Source organism: Pagrus pagrus, assembly GCF_965226575.1.
Source record: "Pagrus pagrus genome assembly, chromosome: 8".
Classification (NCBI taxonomy): Eukaryota; Metazoa; Chordata; class Actinopteri; order Spariformes; family Sparidae; genus Pagrus; species Pagrus pagrus.
In genome coordinates this window covers 20368867-20386737 of record NC_140192.1, presented here as the reverse complement: position 1 = coordinate 20386737, position 17871 = coordinate 20368867, and the positions used below count along the sequence as shown (strand labels likewise).

The 17871-nt window shown below is 44.6% G+C and overlaps 1 protein-coding gene across 1 annotated transcript in view; it reads right to left on the bottom strand.

Moving 5' to 3' along the window:
* Positions 1-17871, bottom strand: part of sema4c (sema domain, immunoglobulin domain (Ig), transmembrane domain (TM) and short cytoplasmic domain, (semaphorin) 4C) — a 96916-nt gene that overhangs the window by 55533 nt on the left and 23512 nt on the right. Inside the window, exon 2 of the mRNA XM_084360630.1 lies at positions 10461-10586. The gene's annotated coding sequence lies outside the window, so the exon portion shown is untranslated. The remainder of the gene's footprint in view (positions 1-10460; positions 10587-17871) is intronic.

The window sequence follows — 17871 nt, the reverse complement described above, 5'->3', positions numbered from 1 at the left end:
AAATGTATTCTGGGGGTTCAAAAGCGATATCTGGGAGTCTGTGAACCCACAAGGGAGCCCTGCGTGAAGATGTATCATATGATAATTCCACCAATTTAGATGAATTTTTACACTTGAAACGTTTTGATCACAGATCAGTCGTTAAAACCAGGGCGGTCCCTGGAAAAAAAAAAATTTTGGTGATTCAAATCAGAGCTCAGACACCGTAAGTTGCCCTGTATGACAGCTTTAGCTAACGGCTTGGAATATAAATGTAAAAATATTCAATGGCTCCAGTTGTGGCGATGCATCAAAGAAGAGATTTCAAGGTTCTGGGTTCAAGTCCAGAGCAAAATGGTTATGAAATAGGGGCATCAAGTTACAGCGCTCCCTGCAAAATTGATGACTTGCGGGATGTGAGAGGAGTCAACATGGACTTCGGCACTTTTTTGCTATTTCTTCTCAGTTATTCATACTGTACACTGCTGCAGAGCCATGCATGCAACAGGGCTGAAAAACACAGCTCGACATTAAAGTGAGAAGCTTTTTCCCTATACAGTGACAAGACGGATGAAGGCAACAGAGCTGATGCACTGCTTTTATTCACAGTGTGGGGCTAATGGAGCAGACATGGACACGCCGCTGACAAGAAAATACACACATACACACACACCGTCCATACTCAGCTTCTGAGAGTCTTTGTACAAAGACACAGGTGGACTTTTAAAGCAGGTGTGAGAGTGTGTTTGTGTGTGAGAGCCTGCGCGGTCTGAATGGTTTGAAGCAATATCATGCACGAACGAGTCTGCATCTAAGTGATAGCATTAACTAGCATATCTGTGAATATAGGTGTGAAACTGACCAGCTCACATTAAAGAGCTGTGTGTTTATGGCTGTGTGTGTGTGTGGGTGTGAGGGTGTGAGGAGCGGTGTGTTCTTCTTGAGCTGGCACAGATGAAAGGCCGATAATCAAAGAGGGGTTTGATCCTCTGCACGCGGTGTGTGAATGTAGAAGATGAATGGGAGAGATTTGTGAGCGCGCTTCTTCTGAAACATCCAACACCATGTTAACACATTCCGAAAAGTGTTTGAAATGCCCCTTTAAAACTGTAACCATCAATATGTGAGTCGCCCATCGATTTTCACGCACCTGAGCGCACGATTTCCCATATTCGCGCGGCAGTAAACGATTGGCTAACCGGCGGCGGGGCGCCGAGCAATTGAACTGCACCAAGTTAATGTCATTGACTTTCTTTTCACATTGTGATTGGAATTCACTTCCCACCCTAATTACCTCGAGCTGAAGCGGAACCGAGTACAGCATTTGACTTTAAACAACCTATTTCCACATGATGGAAATGTCAAAAAGGGAGAAAAAATAAAATCCCATGAGAGCTTGCGAGTGTAACATCTTAGCCTCCCTGCTGCCTCCCCCGAGCACCCTGATCTTTCATGTCTCTCCCCTGGGAGATTCTGCAGGCCTTCAAATCTCCATCTTCTCTCCTTTCATCCCCGCTGTAACTGCTGCCCGCTCGCCCACAACCCCCCCTCCCCCTCGCCGTCTTGTCCGTGTCACGGTCGGCTGGCCAGGCGTGGTCGGCTTATAATTCTTTGATCGGAGCTCTGATCTCTTCCATCAGTGCCAGAGGCTCCAGCTGATTACAGATGAAATGGATCTGATTTGGACTCTGACTGCGGGCCAAACACCTGCTCAGACCCGAGGAAGTGATAGAAGAGGAGGTGCAGGGGAGATGAAACCTGAGAGACCGACGTCCAGCTAATCGGACAGCGGGACCATCTGTGCACTTGGTCTGTGGTGGTGAACCCTGAATGGAGGCAGATCTTACTCACACACACACGCATTTGTGGAGTGGAGATAATTCATGACTATTGAACTCTCAGCTTCAACAATAGCTGACAGATGTGACAATTTTCAACAAAGTGGAAACTAAAGCAGAGCTAAAAAGGAGAGTGGATAGTGAACACAATGGCAAATAAATGCTAATGTTGCTCCACATCTGCTGGCTGTGTAAATAGGCAAAGGTTTCTAGCGATAGCCATATCTAGAAATTTTAGGTGTATCTGACTGAATCTGTGAAATCCCTTTGCAGCCATCGTTATCTTCCTCAAGGAGATGAAAACCGACTCCAAAGAAATTTTGAGTTTGAGTGAAGAGTTCATACTGTTCATAGATCAGGGCTGCCCAAACCTTTTCCTTTGGATGTTAAAAATTAAACTTAATGGTGGACCACGGGCCAAAATCAAACACCTATTGAACTGTATTCTCAAGATGCTAAATGGTTCTATACTGGAGCCCTGAGGGCAAGTCAAAAACAAAAATGTGTTGATTTGTTTTCTATGTCTGATCTATGTTGTTTTCTCACCTGTTCATGACTCAAGAACAGGTGAAAAATAATACAGTGTTTTTCCTTTGTCCCTGAGGGCTTCCGTAGTACAAGGATCCCATGTGTTGACAGAATGACGTCATTCTGCCAGGTGTTCTCAGGTTATACAAAATCATTAAGAATTTAACATCTGGTGTATTTAGTGAGCATTTATTTTTTATTTTTTGTGAGATTCATATTATATTTTTTTATTTTGTTGGCCCAATAACTGCAGCATCTGATTCCACTCAGTGCATTAGCCTCTGCTCATCAATAAAATGAACAGACATGGTCATGTGCATGTCCACCCTCATAAAATATTAAATTAAATATTATTTTGATCATGATATTATGATGAAACGTCTTTATAAACATAGTGTTAAGGTAAAAACAACTGAGTCAATCAAAGTTTGGTATGTTGGATGAAGAAGATGTCATCTTACTGAACCACAGATGGAGACAAGCACGGATAAGATCGACCTTTTGACGGGGTGATGTGAAATTATCGTACAGAAAGAAAACGTTTCCTGTTTCTAGTTTCCTTGTCAACTGAACATGACACTGACAAGATTGCATATCATTAGATGATGTGTCAGTCTCTCCTGACGGGTTAGGACACATTATAAGAGGGGTGGAGATGATGGAAATGCACATGAATTGAAAAATGGATAAATAACTTATCAAGTGATACATTGATTTAAAAAAGTTGTGACGTCACTAAATAATAATTTAAAAATAATTTATCAACCCGTTTTTTGATTCAAATGCATTTCCATCACTTCCATTTTTATCAGTTATTTTTTGTGACGTCCTCCCCTCACCCCCCTATAGAAATAACCCCCAAACCACTCCAGTAAATAAAAGTAAAACAACCAGTAGTATCTGTCAGAAATGTACAACTAAGCCATGTTAACCTGTTTCCTCTTAGGCCTCTAACCTGATTGCTTAAACCTGTTTTATTGTTACTTGAGATTTAAGAAACAAGATCTCTTCCCAAAGCCGACAATAACCAGGTTAGTGATGTGCGAGCAGACGCGCCATCTGTGTTCTCCTCTCTCCGTCACTCCATCCAGCGCTCCCTCTCTGTTTTTTCTCCGGCTGACCTTGTGCTGTCAGCGCGGCGTATGTTGTTTCTGATGAGCACGCATGAGTGCAGGGAGAAATGGTAAAACCCACGTGCACTCTGCCCTGCCTCGACCTGGCTGCCCCCGTGCGCAAGCCTGGAGGGGGGGATGCTGGGATAGCGCTCTGACCTGTCATCAATGCGCATACATAAGAGTGTGCTAGCCCATGATCGCCATGTAGTCACCGGTCGATCAGCTCCGCTCAAGGCGATGGACTTGCTAATGAACAGAAGCCTGACAAACACAAACTCATTTACACTAACACTGTTTTTTGTGGCACATTTGGATACTGATAATAATATCGCACACCCATACGTTCATGTGGACCATCCAAGCGAATGCACCGCAGACAAAACATAAAAGCGATGCCACATGCACAGATGCACGTACACTCCTTGCAACCTGCTCCTCACACACCAGCGCACTAATAAAATCACTCCGGCAAATATGCTCTTTTCACCCGCCAGCCAGATTCAGACAAACAAAAAGGCTGACAAACTTTCTCTGTTGTATTTCAAAGCTCATTAAAAAGTATTCACTGCTGTACGATTTAGCGCTGTAATCAGCTCTGAATAATAGAAATGATCGTATTGACGCCTGCGGGCAGCCGACGTACTGTCTCATTTCGGAACAACAACCACTGGGCGTGTGAATGCAAAACGCTATGACACACACACACACGTACACACACGTACACACACACCCACGCTCACACTATCTCCCTCTCGCTTTGGTTTCTCCGTCTGGCTGCCAGTCTCTGAAACACTCGCAGTGTATATTCTGTCTTGGGGAGGCCGCCCACTATGCTCCTAGGGGGGCTAATTGTCCGGTAGCGCTCCTTCGCTTTCCCTCCCACTCGCTCTGTCCTCTCCCCTCTCCCGAGCTCCGGTCTTCTTTGAGTAAAGAGTTCAGGAGTTCACGCAGAGCCCAGAGCTCTGGATCTCAGTGAGGTGCCACAGGGCAGAAAGGTTACACCTAGCTGGACTCCTATAGAAACAGCCTACACACATCAGCGGCAGACAGGTGAGGGAGGAGGGCGGGCGGGATGAATAGAATGACAGTCGATAGAAAAAAACTGGAGTGAAAGAGACACGAGCGACTGTAGTGTAAATTTTGAGGGTTAAAGTGACTCTGTGGGCTCGTTTTATAGCTTTCCGTGGAGCCTTGCAGTAGCTACAAGGTGTTTCGGAGTCACATCCCTCCACGTAACGTCCAGACACATATGGCCACAGCCTATCTCTAACACTAGACGCCCCATACAAACATCAACTCTGCATGCATTAACACTGAGCTCTGCAATCTTGCTGCTACACCACTACCTGCTCTCAGCACATTTAGCTCCTTCCAAACCTCCCCAGCCGCCTCCTGTATTAGCATTTAGATTTAGCTGAATTTAGAACGGTTCTCTCAATATGTGCTCATGTTCATCAGATGTTGTACATCTCCGGCTCTGCGGGGGGATTTGTGAGTTTGGGATCAGTCCGTGTCAAGCTTGCTCAGATCTTCTCCGAGCACTACACGAGCAGAGACACTTCCCCAAAATAAAATGTGCATCGTTGTTGAAGTAAAGACTAGACGTGAGCTGCTCTCTGATTATCCTGGTTCCTATTGTTAATAAAAAGTCTGATGAGGCAAGAAACAGCAATCAGACAATCAGACATCTTGTAAACAAACTGTTGGTTCACCAAACTTTTTGGTAGGAAAGAACACAGGCAAACAGTTTGCATGTGCGTGACAGCTTAAGTACACACATGGGCTAAACACGCATTACAGACTTCCTGCTTCAGCTTTGACCAAATGCAACAGCTGTTGTTGTGTGCGTTTCCTGATGATGAGGAGTTATCACGGACAATTTGGATGAGTTCTCCTTTGGATTTGTCTCCAAATGAAGTAGTTTAGATGATTGTTTCCCAACTTTTAGCTTGTGACCACTTAAAACTATTGGTATCTATTTATTATGCTGCTTTATGTGTTTACTGGTTGTGTCAAGTTAGACCAAGAAGAGACTTCTTCTGTTTTTTGTAACCAAGACAGGCAAAATGATCCATGATGTTGCAATAAAATGACAAACAGAACAGTCTAAATAAAAGGGTTTTTTCAAACCCCCTCATTTTTATTTATTCATTTTTCGCCAACAGTTTGACAACGTGGATAACATTCCAAAAGTCATAATGCGTCACACAATACGAGCCGTTTGTCTGCACGCTTTATTTTGAAACTGCAACTGGATGTTATATATTACATATTTTAGCTAACTTGACCACGGAGCCTCTATTTTGGAAGTCTATCCAGATGTTGCATAAAATGTATTAGTGCTAACTTGACCGTGGAGCTTTTCACGTGCAAAACTGACGCCAGAGGAGGAGGTCAGCACCATATATTGAAGCTAAAGACCACTGAGCGCTGATGTGCTGGAAGCAGGAGGAGTTCAGAGTGTTTTGTAGTTGGTTTAATACTGTAAATTGAGGGGACAACATCAGCTTTCTTTTTCTTTTTTTCTTTGGTCGTTACAGTACAGGGGGATAAAATATGTCATTTTTGATATATTGGCGGAGAAGTGACCCTGCTGCCTTTGGCGTTTATGCACTTTTTTTCTTCTCCTTTGGTGCTTCACTTATCATTCATAAGCCCTTCAAATATCTGGAAGGCAAGCAATAGCTGTAAAGGAAAACAGCCGGAGACACTTTCCCCTGACTCAACAACTACTAACAATGAAAATGCCTTTGAGCAAGGCACTTAACCCTGCTAGTTTCAATGTGTTCAGTGACTGAGAGAAAGTCTGGAGACATGAAAGACTTGACTTTTTGGTTCTAGGGCTTTTCCCAGTGGCCAAAATTAGCAGACTGTGGTCGCACTGGGCAGCTCCCAGGAATGAATGTGCATTGCTGTAAAAAAATGCACAGCATGACATTTCTGAAGAAGCGTGTGCATACTCAGCAGAAGCAAATCCTTCCCCGGATGAATAAATGTATAAAAAATATCTGCAAACGACAGCTATCGGATCAGTTAGCGGGAATCAACGGTCATCAGCTAGTAATGCACCTGGCAGACGTACAGCGCAGACAGATATGTGTGGAGGAGAAGAGAGGAGGAGTGAAAGGTGAGAGGAGTGAGGAGAGAGTGGTGGGCCTCCAAGCTCTAACTCAGGGTCTATTAGAGCCTGATTGGGCCCATTAGGAGGGAAAGGCGATACGCAAACCGCGAGCAGAGCTCCTCCAGCCCGGCTCTACATTAACCACTGCCTGCTCTATACTTTGTTGAACACACGGACTGATCGATAGCAATGAGGAGGGAGGAGAGGAGGGGAGGAGGCGCCGGGGCGAGGAGGAGAGAAAAGAGGTCCAGGTTTACGGGAAGATAAGCTGGGATCGATAGAGAGACAAGGAGTGCTGCTGCGAGGAGAGAGAGGACGGAGGAATGCAAGATGCAGCAGGTTCACACTCGCTCACCTCATCAAACCAGAACCTGTGTGTGTGTGTGTGTGTGTGTGTGTGTGTGCCAGGGCACTCAGGCGACCATCATCTCCTGCTTGTGTGTCAATATACCTCCAACTGGCAGCAGAGGCCTCTTGCATGTTCACTGCCACAAAGGTAACATATTGTAGTTCTCAAAGGAAAGCTATTACTCAAAGAACGGCTGGTGTGATAAGCAATCCTGAAAGCGTTTCAACATGCTGCACCGCACTAATTCCATCAGTACAACGTTGTGCCATACTCATCAGTCTACGGCAATCAGCAATCAGAAGTGTTGTTCTCGTTCACAAAACAATTTCAAACTCCTCTTTGCAGTTTTTTTTTTGTTGTTCAGAACGATTCTAGTGTCAGTGAAAGTCAACACTGTGAAACACTAGCACCAGTTTTTCATACTAACACCTCTTTGTTTGTATTAAATCTCTGTTTTTTTCTTACAAAGAGTTGTGTGCTGAACCGATTTCTAGGTTGGGTGCAGTGACTTCCTCAGTGAAACTCAACACTTCCTGCAGAACATTAGAAGCCCACAGGAAACACTTCCTGTATGCCCTCTGAGGTACTGTAAGGATTGTGTAACCCACTGTGACATCACCCACTGGTTTTGAAGCCTTGAGTTTGGCATTACATCTGTCGCTGTCTTGGTTTTTTGGGAGCCAGAAGTGACCCTGTTTGGAGGAGAGGGTGGAGCTGGGGAGGATATCCTGATTGGATCTGACTGATAACCCAATCGGAACCCTTGAGTAGAGAGTTGTGTCATCAGTACTGTAAATCAATCAATCCATAAATATTGCATTAACTACAAACTGCCAAACATTTTACTTCCGTCTCTCTGTACTCATGGATTTTAATTGCCTGCTTAGGATTTTCTGGAACTATCTGAAAGTCTCTGCGAATCACGTGACCAGATCTCTACTCGAGGGCGCTCAACTCGCCGCGCTGGCCACTTGTCAACTCCAAACGGGACCATAATTTACAAAACGAATATCATGCGGTGTTGAAGAAGACTTGGAACTAGCCACTGACACCACAAACTCATGAGGAAACTGTTTACCGAGGCAACGAATAAAGTGAGAAGCAGGGTCATATTCTCATAAGCTTACACACAATCTGTCTTCTTTTTGAAACCACCTGCTAGCTATTGGAAAGACTGCAGGTTTAAGGAGCTTTAGGCGACCCGGAAGCTCCGTCCACATTTTATACAGCCAATGTGTGAAACATCATTGAAGCGACTGTAAAAAAAAAAAAAAGTGAATGAACACAGTGGTGAATTTATCAGGACAACAGGGAAACACGGAGGAAATGTTGAGTTTGCATTAAATAGCAAATTAAAACAGTGGTAGAGCAGAAGACAGGGAGCTGTGTTACTTGTGATAAAGGCCTATCTGTCGTCTTCTCGGCTGTTTCAGCATTCATGCCTGTAGCTTGTTTTGTATTACTTGTATGTGCAGGTTTTCTTCAGTGAGCATAAACACAACACTTCTTGCATTGCAATGGGTTGCGTACGGAGGCGTGCGTATAAGTGCAGCACATTTATATCTTCATACCTGACACCTGTCAAGCTGCTTTGATGTACATGACCTTCACCTCAATCATTCTTGCATTTTTCTCTCCTTCTCCTTCCTCTTTCTCCCTCCATCACATCTCTCCATCTCTCACCTCTCACTGTCATGCACCCCCTCCCCCTTCCCCGTCGCCTCCCCTCTCCTCCCCCCTTTGGCTCCCCAGGCTCTCCGAGGCTGCGATGGCACCCTGTCAGAGAGAGCTATTTATGATCGGCAACCAATATCCTCACATAGACAAACACACACTGTGAGAGAGAGTGTGAGAGGGAGAGAGAGAGAGAGAAATCCTGAATTATTAGAGGGAACGAGGGATAAGTGCATTGTGACAGTGAGAGAGGAACACACACACTTGAGGAGGAAATATGGATTGAGGAATAGAGAAATGTTGCCCGGGGCTGTTTTTTCACGCCTCATGTGTTTATGTGTGTGAGCGTGCGGCTTTGTTGTCGTCACGGTATGCGTGCACGCGTGTGTGTGTGTGTGTGTATTTTTAAGTGCATCCCTCTTCTGCCCATGCGTCGCTATATCCTTTAGAAGAAGTTAGGTACAAATTTTTTTTAGCCGAGGCAATTTACAAAAGTCAGCCGGAGCTCCCAGTCGCTCGATCAAACAGACAACTGACCGTAAATGAGAGGGCTCTTCATCACACACTTGAAACAAGAGATGGCCACCTACTAACCTACACACTCTCATGCATACACATCGCACACGGTGATATCCAGCGTCATGCTATCGCAGGGGCACGGGTTTAGTTGGAGTGGAAAGGGAGCAACAATGGAGCGTCGGCTATGAACTATAACCCTTAACTCTAGCACGTCAAAGCTCAGTGTCTCAGCCTTGAATGTTCAGAAATACTAATTTAAATTGTTTAATTAGTTTCTTAGTTTCTAAAAACAAGTATTTAAGGACCTTAAAGGTGCAATATGTAAGAACTTGCCAGTCTAGTTCATACTCCAAACAAATAGGGGGGCAACATATCACCAGAGTAGCCACTAACTGCTGCTAACTGTACAGTAGCTGCTGTTGCCTACTTAGCTCTGTCAAGCGTCCACCTAGCAGTCCTGACTGCCTGTATGCAGCCTGACAGACAAAAGTCAAGGCAAGAAGGATGTCAAACACTCACTGTTACTTACAAAGCTTATTATGAGCGCACAACAATTATTGAAAGCAACATTTTTATCAGCTTCTGTCATCTTTAGGCAGCTGGATAGCGAGCAAAACAGACTAAAACTAGTCTAAATCACAGGCCTGTACCTGCATTTACACTAAAACTCTTGATTAGAATGGAAATGATGAACAAGTGCATTAAACACAAACCACAAAACACAGCCTCGGCACACCTGAACCTTTAATTTTGTGCATGGTCCGTCAAATTCACTTTTTCCTGGCAGTGAAATCAGAACTCCTCACTTTCACTCACACACACACACACACACACACACACACACGGTCAGTACAAGGTGTCAGCATCCTGCACACACACACACACACACACAACCTTCAGCATCTTTCTTAACAAAAATGCTCGGAAATCCAATATTCTGCCCAACTTTTTCATTCTTTTTTCCTTTTCCCTTCTGTTTGCTCTTTTCTTATCTCTCAGCCCTCTTCTCTTTGTCTCGCTTCAGAATAATTTCTCTCTGGGAGCACCTGAAAATACCTGTAATTTCCACGTCTTTTTTTCTGACAACTGCCCCCCTCCCCCCTCCTCCCCCCTGCGTGGCTCTCCTCTTCCTCCTCATATTCACTTTCTTATTTCTTTTGCTTTCGCTCATTTCACATGCCCCAGCCCTCCCCGTTCCTCCTGCTTTCTTTCCTCTGTTTTCCTCCCTCATTTACTCTGCCAGTCGTCCTGTTTACCGAGGAAAGGTTCCAGAGGAGGTAGAAAAGATGCCGCTGTGTTTTTCTTCTCCAGCCTTTGTCCTGTTTTTACTTTCTTACTTGCTTGCTTTTCTTCTCCTCCCTCGTGCGTCCGTGCGCTCCCTTCTTAATCTCCTTCAGTTTTTCTGCGTGCTTCCTCGTGAATGTTGAATAGAGACGCTCGACTCCGATGAAGGTCACATTGGCCTAAACGAGACAAAGAGAAGAGGAAGAAGAGAGGGTAATGAGTGAGGGGGCTGGAAGTTTGTGTGTTTGTGTGTGTGTGCGCGCATGTACGTCCATGTGAGACTGGCTGCTTTAATCGCTTTCATGGCTCTCTCTGAGAAAACCCTGGCACTCAGCACACACTCATAAGTACTCATAAACACACAAACAAACAGCTGTGCTACTCAGATGTACACAGACACACAAACACACACACCCACACACACACACACACACACACACACACACACACACACACACAGAAAGAGAGAGAGGAAGGGAAACCAGTGAAAGTCATATGTGGTCTACCAGAAGTATGTAGTTCAAGAAACTTATGGACTATGCTCACACAGCTAGTTGGTGAGCTACTATAGCTAGCGTGCTAACTACTGACATGCAAGCCAGCCAGGAATTTGCTATACTCATGGGAGATGTAGTTTTTTTGACCGCTAATAAATTGCTGTTGCCTCGTGAGAGCACCTGGTAAACAAACATGAAACCAAACCCACTCAAACAAAACAACAACAATACATTTGTAAGTAGCCATTCAAAAAAACTACGTTCTTTTTTCTCTTCATATTCAGTGTTTCTGTCAAAGTTTCTTTCATCCATCTGTTTGAAAAAAATGAAGCATGTTTGTGTCCTCCATTTTGGATTGACTGGCTTTCCGTGTCCTACTGTATAAGGAGGGACAGCTCGTTATTGGTCAGGGCCATGAATTCATGTGTACAATGTGCATGGATTAACTTGACTTTCACCTTTTCGATCACCGTTCTGACCGTGTCTTAGTACATATACATGAAACGCACACTCTGACATGCAAAGCCACACACACCTGAACCCTTACGGCTCACGTTCACTGGATCCCAGGGTTCACACTGCAGATCAAATAACGAACTGCCAAGTCTCAGCCAGTGTGTGTGTGTGTGTGTGTGTGTGTGTGTATAGAGGCTAAGATTCATGTCAACATCAATAGCTCACTAATCACAGTGAGAGCGCTGAGGGCCAGGCAGATGTTGTCAGTAACGTATGGGTTGGCTTGTGTTACACAGAGGGAGCATACAAAGGCAGCTACAAAACCTCTGACACCATCATAGTTCATTCAGGGCTGTCAATAAACCAGACACTGGAAACTTAGCTACACTCCGTGCAGACTGTACTGCACTATATTGACTGCAAAGCTGCGATGTTCATCAGACTTTATTGATCGAGCACACACACACACACACACACACACACACACACACACACACACACACACACACACACACACACACACACACACACACACACACACAAAAAACACATTGTGTGCAGAACCTTGACACAGTTATCAAAAAAAATCTCTGTAACTCAGACTTTTGGTTAATTTATATAAACAATATGATGCCGTTTAACTTAAATTCTTCTTATAAAGTATGTATTTAAAAAGTCCAGTGAAAACCATGCAGCTCCAAAATGTTTATTTTCATGAGCCGTGAAAAACAGCCATTTTTTTTTCTTTTTATTCTTTGAGACATTTTTCAAACAACCCAATAGGTTTTTAAATGGCTTATTTATCCAAAGGAAGAAGACACATTTTTCTCAATGCATGAAAGAGCATTTGATCCTCATGGTTTCCACCAGGCAGTGACAATATGAAACCCGCTATTGACTTGCTATCCTCTAGGAAGGAAAAAAACCTCAAGACGGGATGAAACATCTTCTGATGGTCGCGAGAAAATAAAAAGCGGGTTACGTAAAAGTCTGAAACTCTATTTGACGGCAGGTCCTCTGAAATCCAGTTAGTTTAATTAAATGTGCTGGAAAGTGAATATGGACTTAATGAGGAACCTCACGGCTATGAGGAGTAACTCACCATATGAGAGCCGGGTGAGTGTGTATGTGTGTGTTCGCTGCTTCTGGTAGAGCGTTTAACCCTTCGGTGAGTGTCTCCACCTGGGACTGAACCGACGGCGTGTCTGCTGAAGCTTTAACAGCAGCAGAATAACTTTAAAGGCTGTTAGGGAAAGAAATCTCCGCGAAATGAAATACACTGCTGCTACTGAGGCCACTGGCTGGGTTACCTACGAGGCTGGATGAACTCAGACGCACACACGCACACACATATACACACACACACACACGAGTATGTGACAGCACAGCAGCATACTGGCCATCTCTGGTGGATTTTTCTTAAATAAGTAAGTCATCCAGACCTCAGCTTTCCATTGGCTTCATCCAGGAGAACCCTGCAGCCAAAACCCTACAAGGCTCCACACACACACACATGAATATGCATGCACAAACCACACACACGTATGCTTCCACAATACTGACACACATACGCACGCAAGGCCAAAGAGGAGCAGAGTGGATGGGGCGTAAAGGGCTCTGGTTAAAAAGCAGGGTTTCAGGAACACCTGCATACACACAGATACACACACACGCACACAAACACACACGCACACACCTCCAGCTGCTGCCTGCCTGTGTGTCTGACAGGCAGCACAGTGTGTAGCTGTGTGGAAGCCAGCCAGCCGCTTGTGAATCAGCAATGACTAACACTTTAAACCTGCACTTTCTGAGCTAATCGCTTGCATGCTTATTGTCAATGTATGTGTGTGCGTGCATGTGGGTGGATGCGTCGCATACCCACGTGAGTGTGTGCTGATGTGCTCTCCTGAGCCGTCCCTATCAGGCCCAATTGTGACAGCCCAGGCCTTTAATTGCTTTGCACCAAATTTGACATTGTCTGAGCTGACAGCACCCTGATGAGCAGAATAAAAGTGGAGTGACGATGAACCCGTCCCTTCCTCCAGTGCGCCTCGACAAGAGCACAACTTTGTGCTCCGTTTGATCGCTGCACAAGACAAACGCAATGGGATGCTAATCACATGCAAGGGGCCCGAGCTTTGAGCGCGTGCCAAAGTGTGTGGGTCTGCCTTGTAAGAGTGCACGTACATGTCTGTGTGTGTGTGTGTGTGTGTGCCAGTAATGGCAGCTCTAATCAGCAGCAGGATTGGAAGAGGCATGTGGCAATAAAGCCCAACAAAATGCCTGCCAGTCCCTATTAGAGCCGAGCACACTCGGAAAAACCTGGCTGACGACACACGTATAAACGGGCACACGCTCCATCTTGGTGGACATCTGGCCAAGGTCAGAGCTCCATCTGAGAGATGAATGCCAACTTCCAACCCCCTCAGCACTCCAGCCACACCCCCAACACCACTCGCACCCCGTTCAAAAAGAGTTGGAGAAAAAATCATTAAACTGCAATGCCTGACTGTACAGTGTTTGTCGTCCAGAGTGATTTAGTTTTGAACTCTGACCCCTCTAAGTGCAGCCCATCACAGTTCTGATTTACAAGGTGAAATTAGAGGTGGCTGCCATTTGCTGGGGCCATTATCAGAGCCGAGGCGAAACAAAGTCAATTCCCACCGAGATCCCTCATGAGAGTCGTCAATCCATATTCAGTTGAGGGATCGATTATTCAGTGTAACATAGAAATGACTGATATACACAGCACCCGGTTTAGCATTTGTCTTCTTCTTGCTTCACCCTTTATGTGAAATATTCTGTCTGTACTGTTACTATCGCTGTTATGGGGTGTGAGAGATGTGGCTTTGAAGATGAATGTTGACATTTTAACAAAACGTTATTCTGTACACTTATTACCGCCGCCAAGGCGGGTATGTTTTCATCCGCTGGGTGGTTGGTTTGTCGGCAGGATAACATAAAAACTACTGTGAACGGATTTCCACACATCTGAGGAAAGGTCTCGGGCCAGAACAGACCCCATTAACTCTTGGGATGATTTTTTCTCACTGTCTTCAACACTAAGAGATCACTTTGATAGAGACAATCAGGCATATTTAGGTGGATGGTATCTATGAATAATAACAATGTGGTGTGGACCACTAAAAATCCAGATCCAGCAAAATACACAAATCAAAGTTTACAGCTGTTGGTGGTAGTACTATATGAAAAAAAGTTGTATCAAGCATTTGCGTCTCCATAGGAAGCTGTGTGAAGTCTGATATGTTGTAAAATGTCAAAGATCAGGGGTGTATGGAGGAAAGAAGCTCTGTAGCTCACCCCTCAGCACTGCATGAGGCTAACAGCTTAAGGCTACGTTGGCGGCGACTGGCAAAACACAGCCCAATCTCTGACCAGTCGACAGAAGAGTTGCACAAGCATGAAATTAAAAATAAGGTATCTGTCTAAGGTATCTCGTTCTACTGTATCCACTTCGAACTTTTTTTCAAACTGTCCATTGTGAGTCTGATAAGTTTATACCGTACCTTCCAATCAATTTTTGCACCTTTAATTGCTGGAGTGCTCTATTAATAATGGCTTAGAAATGATCTATGAAGCTTTTGTAAATTATTAACTAAACATCGATGAAGCCGTTATATCTCATAAAACCTCTATAACAGGTGCCTTGTTGGAAAGTGTGAAAAATGCACATTTCTGCAGATTGCTTCTCTTGTAAGGATGTAGCATCCTCTCAAACAGAGACACTGGGGCTCTACAACTCTCAGAAGACAAAAATTACAAAAAGGGAACAAAGACTTGCTGCTGAGTTGCTTATTGACCTTCGAAGACTTTCATTTCTCTACAGCTCTTTGTCAGAAAAAAAGAGAATGGTTGCAACTATTGTTGAGGTGGGTAACATTACCAGTACCAGAGGAAAATACCTGCACTGCCAGCTCTGAACTTTGTTACCGAGGCCCACGGCACAGATGCTATCAAAGCCTCCGGCGCTTCAGTCGGTCTGAACACATGGGCCAAGTTTTTGGCAGCGTGAACAAGCAGGTTTGAAGCCCTATTGTCTCTGTGCCGTGACAAAAAACCCTCTGCATTTGTTGGTGTCGACAGATAAAGCGATTGTGATTTGGATTTTTTTCAGTGAAGTGGGGCCTTTCCACTATCATCCACTCATTTCCTGTGTGAGGCGGGGAGCCTGCATTGGGTGCTTTTGGCAACAGATATTGGTTTGAGCTGAGGAGCTGTGATTATTATTCCCACGGTGCCAGAACACACAGGCACCTCGGTGGACACGAAATACTGTGCAGCACCTGGTGTGTGAACTAAACTGAGGAAGGAAAACGCTTACATTTGTCAATATATCCACAACACAACGCAAAATCTTATCCAAAGTGGCTTTTGTGCCTAAAACTAACAAGACCATAAAGTCATCGCAACATAAAATTGATAATTGAACCTAAAGAGACGCACCAAAGAAATGTGAAGTCAACATATCAGTGGTCTGCGTACATTGCCAACATTTATTCTGCTGATTGGGTAAGGTTTTCCTCACTCTTACAGGTCTCATCAACTCCTTTTTCAGTTGGCAGTTTTCAGCAAAAAACTCTCGATTAATCCACAGCACACTACCAAACAGCAAGTCAGCATTTAGCAGCTTATGAGCCAGATATTTTTCAGAGGAAATATCTTTCTTGATGGACAGATTTACATTTGTTGGGTGGACAAAAACATGTCTCGTCAAATGAATGCTGATGTTGCTCCGTGTCTGCGGAATATGTAAATGCGTAAAGTCAAGTGCGAGTTCAACATAACTTCTTGACATATTATCACAAAGGATGCTCGGTAATACAGTATATCAGTGCTGTGTGATGATTACTGCTATAGAATACAGTAAATAGAGTCTGAGATGCAGTTTCCTGTATATAAAACACTTGTTTTAGGGTCAGCCTGCAGTAGTTGTTGTGTGTACTCTTTTGTTATATTGTATTTTGCAAAAGATATTTAGAAAAGTTGGATGTAAGGTTGTCAGAGATCAAAACACATGGAGAATAAATTGCGGCATATTGGAGAGCGGCTGTGTGAATCCTGATATGCACTTGTTGGAGTTGGATAAAAGCATAGTCTCATTTATCTTTGCTTTCACTTTTAGCCTCCATCTCAGTTTCTTATATTGTCTGCCGTGAAGAAATACCTACACAAACACAGAGACGTTTCTTTGTGTATTCAGATGAAGGTTGACTCGTGTTTGATGACCTTCGGGACTGTTAGAAAAAAAACCTCTTCATTTTCATAGATGCCTGAGTGCCAATGAGAAAAAGAAGCATCTATTACTTGATTACTTGTTCTTGAAAAGGTTGATTTTTCTATTCATAATTTCACAGCGTCGGTCTTGACTTTATATATGATTGGACTTTTCAGAGAAGACTGACTGGCATGACTCACTCTCTCCCTGAAGGAGACCCTGAACCATTACGGGGGAGTGCGCAGCATTTCAGGTCTTGCGTGGGCCCCGTAGAACAATGACACCAGCCAGCGAATAAAGAAAAACCGAATAAACATACAGCCGTTCTCTGCATATGCTCTGATTTAAAAGACTCATTCAAGGTCAGGAGTGTGATTTTTCTTCTTCCTCTCCTGTGGAATAACCAGAGGCAGGGATATCCTGTTTCATTAGCTTTCCTCTCACTGCTGCTGCCGTCTGTCCAACAAAATGTAACTGGCTGAGGGTCGTAGCCGCAGCTGAAATAGCAAACAGGCAGGGAACCCTACATGAGAGGAGGATTATTGATAGAGAGGAAGGTTAAAGAGTAATATGTGTGAGCGGGGATCAATTCATGCACCTACTCCTGTGAGTGAGTGCGTGTGTTCGTACGCGCACCACAGACACATTTCCATTGGGTGTTGTGTGTTTGTGGAGCTTCACTTGTGCACATGTGCACACTTGCATCTGCCCCTGCATGTGCATGTGTGTGTGTAGGTGACAGTAACAGCGTGAGCTCCATGCATTATCTCATTATGTGGCTCTCCCAGGCAGCAGGAGGACCCTGTCCCTAATGGCCTCTGTGCTCATCGTGCTGAGGCAGACAGAGGGCAAAGTGAGGGCCGCCCTCCCCCTCCATGGTAACTGCCAGACCCCTGGGGGCCCATTGCTTGGCTGGCTGTCCCACTCAGGCTCAGGCTCCAACCCCGTGGGACGGGTACAGAGGGGAGCTCGACAGCTAAACAAATGAGATCACCTCCCGCTACTGACCACGTCTACCTGAACCCAACCTGACTCCACAAACAGTTTATCAACCTCACCTGACTTTGCTTATCCTGACGCTGCCTTTAAAGGGTCAGTTCACCTAAATTACAAACATATACTGTCTGCTCTTCCAAAGGAGTACAGTACAGAAAACTACGTTTGAACTCGAGTTCATGCAGGAGAAGCTGTCCAAGATGTCCTGCCACAACAGCTCAACACAGCAACAAAACTATGGGACTATATACAGAATATCATGGGAGCCATCAGAAAAAG